The following is an 8,587-nucleotide window of genomic DNA, read 5'->3' on the forward strand; positions in this document are numbered from 1 at the left end:
TCCATATCATCAAATTAATCCTATTTATGTAAAACTACCAAATGGAAATCAAGTCATTGCCAATTATTCTAGAACTATTTTTCCCAATCAAAATCATGGCATATACAATGTTCTGTATATTCCTTGTTTCATTTTTAATCTTCTTTCAGTAACAAAATTGATTGATAATTTATCTTGTGTTCTTACTTTTGACTCTAATGGTTATCACATTCAGGACAAGAACTCCTTGAAAATAATTGGTTTAGCTACGATGCAAGATAGACTTTATATACTCAGAATCCCATCCTATCATAAACTTCAAATCAAACCCATCAAATATGCACATACCATCAATACTGTTAATGTCAGTGCTAGTGATCTAGAAACCCTTTGGCATTTTTTATTAGGACATGTTTCTAACATGTATTGATGTTATAATGACTAAATTTCCTTTTGTTAAATATAACAAAGCAATTGTTTGTGATGTTTGTCATTTTGCAAAACAAAAAAGACTTTCATTTCCTATTAGTACATTTATATCTAAAAAATGTTTTGAATTGATTCATGTAGATGTATGGGAAACATACTCAATACCATCAATTCATGGTCATAAATATTTTTTGACCATAGTTGATGACTATTTGAGGTACACGTGGATTTTTCTTTTAAAACAAAAATCTGAAGTTGTCAAGACTTTGGAAAATTTTGTTGTTTTTGTTCAAACATAATTTGAGATAGCAATAAAAATAATAAGAAGTGATAATGGGATTGAATTTTTTCATGAATAATTTATTTGTTAACAAAGGAATAATGCATCAAACATCACGTGTCAATACTCCACAACAAGCTAGCATAGTTGAAAGAAAACATGGTCATATATTAAATGTAGCAAAAGCTCTCATGATACAATCTCATTTACTCAAAATTTATTGGTCATACTTTGTGATCCATGTTGCGCATATTATAAACATGCTTCCAACACTTGTTTTAAATTATGCTTCTCCTCGTGAAATGCTTTACAAAACTGTAGCAGATTTGAATGGATTAAAGGTGTTTGGATTTGTGCTATGCTAGCACTTTGTCAACAAATAGAAAAAATTTTGATCCAAGGGTATCAAAATGTGTTTTTATTGGTTTTAAAAGGGGGGGAAATATTCAATCTAGAGAAATTTTTTTGTCTAGAGATGTTGTCTTTTATGAAAATGTTTTTCCACATCAAAGGGTTCAAGATACTAGCAATGAAACTAACAGTCCTAACATTTATGATCAAATTTTGTTTACTGAAGATCAATCTATTTTGAGTCAGCCATCACAAGTCATTCTTGCACCTTGTGATAATGCTGAAAATAACAGTAATAATAACCGTGATGCAGACATTGAGGTTCCAGAAGAAGTTTGTTACCATATAGACCAAAACCTCAATGAAGATCATGACACCAAACAAAATTTTGAATTAGATCAGCCTGTTCTAATGAGTACCAAAATAAAAAAACCACCTCAGTATCTAAAGGACTATCATTTTAATCTTAATGTTTCCAATACATCTTCAAGAGTTAAATATCCTTTGAATTTTGTTTTGTCTTATAACAATTTATGACCTTCTTACACATCTTTTGTTATGTTTCTTTCTTCACATGTTAATCCAAACACTTATTCTAAAGCTGTGAAACATGATTGTTGGAGAAAAGTTATACAATGTGAGATATCTGCTTTTGAGTCAAATCAAACATGGGAGACTACTCTTCTGCCTAAAGAAAAAATAGCTATAGGTTACAAATGGATATTCAAAATAAAATATAAGGCTAATGGGACAGTTGAAAGGTATAAAATAAGGATAGTAGCAAAGGGATACACACAAACAAAAGGCATTGACTATCTTGATACTTTTTCTCCAGTAGCAAAGATGACCACCATAAGGTTGCTTCTTTCTCTATCTTCTATCTATAATTGGGAATTGAAACAATTAGACATAAACAATGCATTTTTACATCAAAAGTTGAAAGAAGATGTATTGATACAACCCAATTAGGCAAGCAGATGACCAAGGACAAAAGAGACAAGACACTGCCCCATCAAACTTCAGAAGGACATCAAGAAAACAAGAATTGGACAAAGGCTTGATCATCATATGTTCTTTCTTCTGGTCTTTTTTTTAAAAGACAAGTTTATGTAAATAAATTGGGCTCACTTTGGGGGTCCAAATTGAAGAATAAGCTAAAGTACGTTGTGCTTAGTAATTTAAGTAGTGTGTGCTTTGTAATTTGAGTAAGGTATGCTTAATAATTTGAATAGGGTGTGCTTAGTAATTTGAGTAGGGTGTGCTTAGTAATCTGGGCTTGCCCAAAACCACCTTTTATGACATGTGCACCTATGTTTAGGGTTTCTTTGACCTATCTTCTAGAAGGTTTCTCACAAATGACACCCCTACCCCTCTATCTTGCTCTCCAAGTCACTCTCTCCTATATAAAAGGTGCCTTGCCTCATGTATTTACACAATGAATTTGAATATAGTAAAGAAACTCTACAAGAGTGTTTTTGTGAGACTTGAGAGTTCTCATAGTGGGTCTTATTCTGAGTGTGTGAGCACTTCAAGTGGCGGTTCTTTCACCACTAATCTTAGAGTACCTTCTTCTCCAAGTGACGTGACGTCCCTTCTTCTTCCATAAGCTTCCTTCATTCCTTCCTCTTTTTATCTTCTTTTTGCGCCACCATTCCCTTTCCTCTTTATGTTATTATGCTTGTCTTTTATTTTGGTTTTTTCAATTGTCATTCTTCATCTTATGTTCTTTTCATTTCCACAAGTTACCTTCATCCTCATAATCATCTTATTTGTGTTTTTCTCTTTGCCCTCTAGAAGTGAACCTTCACACTTACTTGATCACTTGGTTAAGTTCGTGTCTAGTGGGGATCTTCTTTAGGTTCTCACCTTAAATTGTTAATCTAAAAAAGCATAATCAAAAGTGAAACCTCTAAAATGTACCAATCTAAAATTAACTCACATCATGTATACATGGTTGCTCCTCCTGGATTGAGTTCTATTCAACCAAGACAAGTTTGTAAATTAAAAAAGGCTTTATATGGCCTTAAGCAAGCCAATAGAGAGTGGTTTGCCAAACTGTCATCCTTTTTGCTTTCTATGGGATATACTCAATCTATGAATGATCATTCACTGTTCATTAATTCTTCTGAAGGATCTTTTACAACATTATTGGTGTATTTGGATGATATAATATTGGCAGGAAATAATAAAGAGAAGATTAAGCGAATCAAACAAGCCTTGATTGAAACATTTAAGATTAAGGATCTTGGGAATTTAAGATATTTTCTTGGTCTTGAAATAGTAAGAAGTAAGAAAGGGATAATGATGAATCAAAGGAAATATGCATTGGAATTTTTAACAGATGCATGTCTTTTAGCCTACAAACCTACACCTATTCCAATTGATAATCATGCAAAATCATCTTCTACTAGAAATGTTCCTTTCACAGATGTTCAAACCTATAAAAGATTGATTGGTAAGCTTATGTATCTCACTAATACCCGACCTGACATAACTTTTTTGTGCAACAAATTTCTTAATTTCTTGCTAAGCTTGCAATTGCTCACTATAATGCAACAATTAGAATTCTCAGATATATTATAGGAGCTCCGAGTCTTGGTTTATTTTTCTATTCCAACACTTTTGCGCATTTAAAAGCCTTTTGTGATAGTGATTGGGGCACCTGTAGTGATTCAAGACAATCAGTGACGGGTTTTAGTGTGTATCTTGGGAATTCCCTCATATACTGGAAATCAAAGAAGCAAGGAACAATATCAAAGAGTTATTGTGAAGCTGAATACAGGGCAATGACCACTGTTACATGTGAAATTCAATGGCTAACTTATCTTCTTCAAGATTTCAAAGTTCCTTTTGAGCAACCATCTCTTTTATACTGTGACAATGACTCAACAAGATACATTGCAGCAAATCCCTTTTTTCATGAGCGTACAAACACATAGAAATAGATTGCCTCATTGTTAGGGAAAAATTGAAGAAGGGTCTCATACATTTTCTTCCCATCTCTTCCAAAGAGCAACTGGATGACATTTATACCAAAGCCTTAAGTGCTCAATCTTTCAAGAGTCTTTGTTCCAAGCTAGGTCTCATCAATATTTGTTCCCCAACTTGCGAGGGGCTAACAAAGGATATGGATACAAGGCTTTTAGAAGGAAGCTAATATTAATTTTGTCTTTTCTAATTCATAGTTGTTTCTCTTTATACTTATGTCTAGCCTCTAATTTGTCTTTTCTTATTCTAGCTTTTATTGATTTTTATTTTACATTATGTCTCTTTAACTAGACCCAAAATGAGTGTAGTACTTGTATATATTCAGACTCTTTGCTTTGATCTATGTAAGGAAAATAAAATAGAAGAAATATTCCTTCTCATATCTTTTGTCTTCTTTTTGTTGATCAAGAGTGATCAAAAGTTTTTGAAGAATCCAAATCCAAGGTGTTTGATGAAAGGTTGGTGTTGCTACTGTGTGTGGGTGGGATCTGGGTAGAATAAAGTGTGATCCACTATTTTGTTGAATCTAAAACTGATGTGAATTAAAACCTTTTTGAAATTAGATGTTTTTCCAACTGAGTGAAAAAAAAAACCTGTTGTTTTGTCGAATCAACTGGTTGTTTTGCTCTTAGAGTTTTTGAAAAAGGTTGAAAGCTGTTTGACTTGGTTGACTTAACTGTCAAACCAAATCAATCGGTTGTTTCGTGGTTTCAACCGATTGTTTCTTTGAAAATCCTACCATAATTCAGTTTTGAATGGTGAATATGTCTTAAATGATTTCTAACTGAATACGCTCATTCGTTAAATGTTTTGACCAATCTTTGGAAAATATAAATAGTTTGTTATATGTTTTTAAAAAGTAAGAAATAGTTTTGAGAAATTTAGTTTGACATATTTGATCTCAAGTTTTCAAGATTCACATCAAGCTTTGGATTTTCAAGTGAGAGTGGAATAGGATTGCAATTGTATTCTTTTCAGATTGTACTTTGATCAGGTGTAATCCTTTCTCAATCTTCTGTATTTCTGTTGTTGCATTGCCAATGAGTGTTGTGTGTTCTTGAGGTGTTCAAGATCAATACTCTTGGTGTGGTTTGCCAAAGGTAGTGTGTTTCTTGAGGGGTTAAGAGTCACTACTTTGGTGTGTGGTGTTTGTAATCTGGTTTGATTGCTTAGTGGATTACCTTATAGTTTTTAGGAATTGGACGTAGCTCTTATTGTAAGAGTGAATTAGTATAAACTGCTTGTGTGCATTTCTCTTTCTCTGAACTCCTTTAAATTTTGTTTTTAAGTTATTTAAGTGTTAACTAGTATAAACAACCGATTGATTCGAAGAAACAATCGATTGTTATTTTGTGCTTTACTTTAAAACAGTTTGTGTTCTTGGCTAACTTGATTCCCCTTCTGGATTTCTTCACAGAGTTTCATTAAACCTTCAAAAGTTTTCGAAAATCTCTTATAAACAATTCACTCCCCCTCTTGTTGAAGGCCATATATTCTAACAATTGGTATCAAAGCTAAGTTCTTGTAGTTACTTAAGTTTTCGATCCTAAATCTTTTTTCTATGGTTGAAGAACTACCTTTTGGGGAGGGTGCCTTAATTAACAGGCCACCTTTGGTTGTGGTTTGAACTATTAGTTTTGGAAGGTTAGAATGAAAATCTTTGTTGAATCTCTTGATAGAGGAATATAGGATGTTATTGAAAATGACCTTTTTATTCCTAAGTTTGAAAAGGATGATGTTTTTATTGAAAAACCTTGGTCCCAATGGACTGATGATGAAAATAAAAGAGCAAAGTTTGATTGCATTGCACAAAATATTATCACCTCTACCTTAAATTCTAAAGAGTTTTTTAGGGTCTCAAAATGTGAATCTGCTAAGGAGATGTGGGACACACTCAAAGCAGCTCATGAGAGTATCAATGAAATAAAGTAAGCAAGGACAAGAAGTCAAGCAAGAAGGAAAAGAAAGAAAAATAAAAAAGGAGTCAATCTGTGTTTGATGGCCAAAACGGAAGATGATGTAAGTAGTGTAAGTTCTTGTAGTTCTTTAAATGCTAAAAACTATAGTCAATTGCTTCAAGCTTTTAAAGAATCTCATGAGGAAGCTAACCGATTGGCTCTCTTAAACAACCGATTGAAAGGGTTGAACAACTAGCTTGAAAATAGAGTCAAGGCACTAGAAGAAGAGTTGGAGAATTCAAAAACTGATTTTGAAAATCTTGAAATGCTTTACAAAAACTCTTCTTGCAAGTGTGACTCTCTTGCTTGTGAAAATTGTGAATCTCTTGAAAAGAAGGTTCACTACCTTGTGAAAACTGTGGATAAACTTTCGAAGGGTAAATCCAACTTTGAGAATGTCTTGGCATCTTAAAATTGTGTTTTTGGAAAAGCAGGGTTAGGTTTTAATCCACAGAGCAAGCAAGATAAGTTTTCAAAGTCTTTTTCAGAACTGCCAGAAAAACAACCGATTGAAAAATCAAAACAACCGGTTGTTACATGCTTTTATTGCATGAAGAGAGGTCACTCTGTTAGATTCTATAAAATTAGGAAATATTCTGTTCCTAAAGGTATTATGAGATGGATTCCCAAAGATTCTGAAGCTCCCAGTGATAAATGTAATACAAAAGGACCTGTTGAACCAAGTGTGTTCAAGCTTTGAAGAGTCCAAACCCTTTGAAGGATGATGAAAGGCTGGATGTGCTTGGTGTTGCTAAGCTGTCTTTAGATAGGATCTGGGGTAGATTAATTGTATATATCCACTCTTGATTGAATCCAAAACATAAGCATTCTCAAACCTTTTAATTGAAAAGTGTTTTTCAAACTAAGTGAAAAACAACCTGTTGTTTTGTCGAAACAACGATTGTTTTATACTTAGGTGTTTTTAGAAAGGTTGAGAACTGTTTTTGATGGTTGACTTGCTGTCAAACCAAAACAACCGATTAATTCGTGGAAACAACCGATTGTTTGTTTTGGGACCATAACAGAAAACTGTTTTGTGCTTTGACTGAGCATTAAATGTTTTTACAACTGTTTACGCTCTAGTTTTTAATTCTTTGACCAATCTTTAAATGCAATTAATAGTTTGTTAAGATTATACAACAAACAACTTTGTTTTAATATAGGAAAAAAAATTTGAGTTTTTCAACAGATTGAGCTTTTGAAAAAGTTGAGAATTGCTTAGTGATTGCATTGATCAAAGAGTGTGAGATAGGATTTTCATCTTGTATTAATTTCAGATCTTTTCTGTAACAAGTGTAATCCTTTGTACTTTGAAAGAAACTTTGTGTGTATAGCTGAGAAGTGTTGTGTGTTCTTGAGGGGATCAAGATCAGCATTCTTAGTGGTGTTGTGCTGGACCAAAGGAAGTGTGTGTCTTGAGGGGATCAAGGTCACTTCTTTGGTTGTGTTATAAGTGATCTAGGGTTGATTACTTACTGGATTCCCCAGTGGTTTATGGGAAGACTGGATGTAGCTCTAGGTTAAGAGTGAACCAGTATAAATTTCTGTGTGCATTCTCTCTATCCTTAATCTCTTTAAATTCAGTTTTTATATTTGTGAACTGGTATAAACAACCGATTGTTTCTGCGAAACAACCGATTGTTTTTCTGGTGTTGTGCTTATTTGCTTTGTGTTTTGGCAAACTGAATTCTGATTCAAGTGTTTCTTGAAGTAATTTCATTCTTGGCTTAAAAGTTTGTGAAAACCCTCTTTAAACCATTCACCCCCCCTCTAGTTTAAAGCCATACTTTCTAATAATTGGCATCAAGAGCTTGGTTCTTGAAATTTATTCAAGTGTGATCCTAAAACTGTTTTTTAATGGTTGATAGACTACCTTTTGGGAAGGTGCTTCAATCAACAGACCACCTTTGTTTTGTGGTTTGAACTACCAATTTTGGAAAGTCAGAATGAAAATCTTTATGGAATCACTTGACAAAGGTATTTGGGATGCAATTGAAAATGGTCCTTTTGTCCCAAAATTTGAAAAGGATGGATCTTCCATTGAAAAGCCTTGATCTTAATGGACTGATTCTGAAAGCAAGAAGGCCAAATTTGATTGCATTGCTAAAAACATAATAACCTCTGCCTTGAATTCAAATGAGTTTTTTTCAATGCAAATCAGCAAAGGAAATGTGGGACACCTTGGAGGTAACTCATGAAGGTACCAATGAGGTGAAGAGAGCTAGAAAGCATACTCTAATCCAAGAGTATGAAATGTTCAGAATGCTCAAGGGTGAGACAATTGCTGAAGTCCATAAAAGATTCACACACATCATCAATCATCTCATGAGCCTTGACAAGACTTTTGAAAAGGAAGAGCTAAACATCAAGATTCTCAAATGTCTTGATAGATCTTGGGAACCTAAGGTAACTGCAATATCTGAATCTAAAGATCTAACATCATTGAGTATGGCCTCTTTGTTTGGCAAGCTTAGGGAACACGAGTTAGAGATGAATCGACTCAATGTTCAAGAAAGCGAAGACAAGCACGTAAGGAGTATTGCCTTAAAAGCTGTCAAGCACAAAGGCAAGCAAGAATCCAGTGATGATAGTGATGAAGAGA

This window comes from Phaseolus vulgaris, chromosome 3, assembly GCF_000499845.2.
Source record: "Phaseolus vulgaris cultivar G19833 chromosome 3, P. vulgaris v2.0, whole genome shotgun sequence".
Taxonomy (NCBI): domain Eukaryota; kingdom Viridiplantae; phylum Streptophyta; class Magnoliopsida; order Fabales; family Fabaceae; genus Phaseolus; species Phaseolus vulgaris.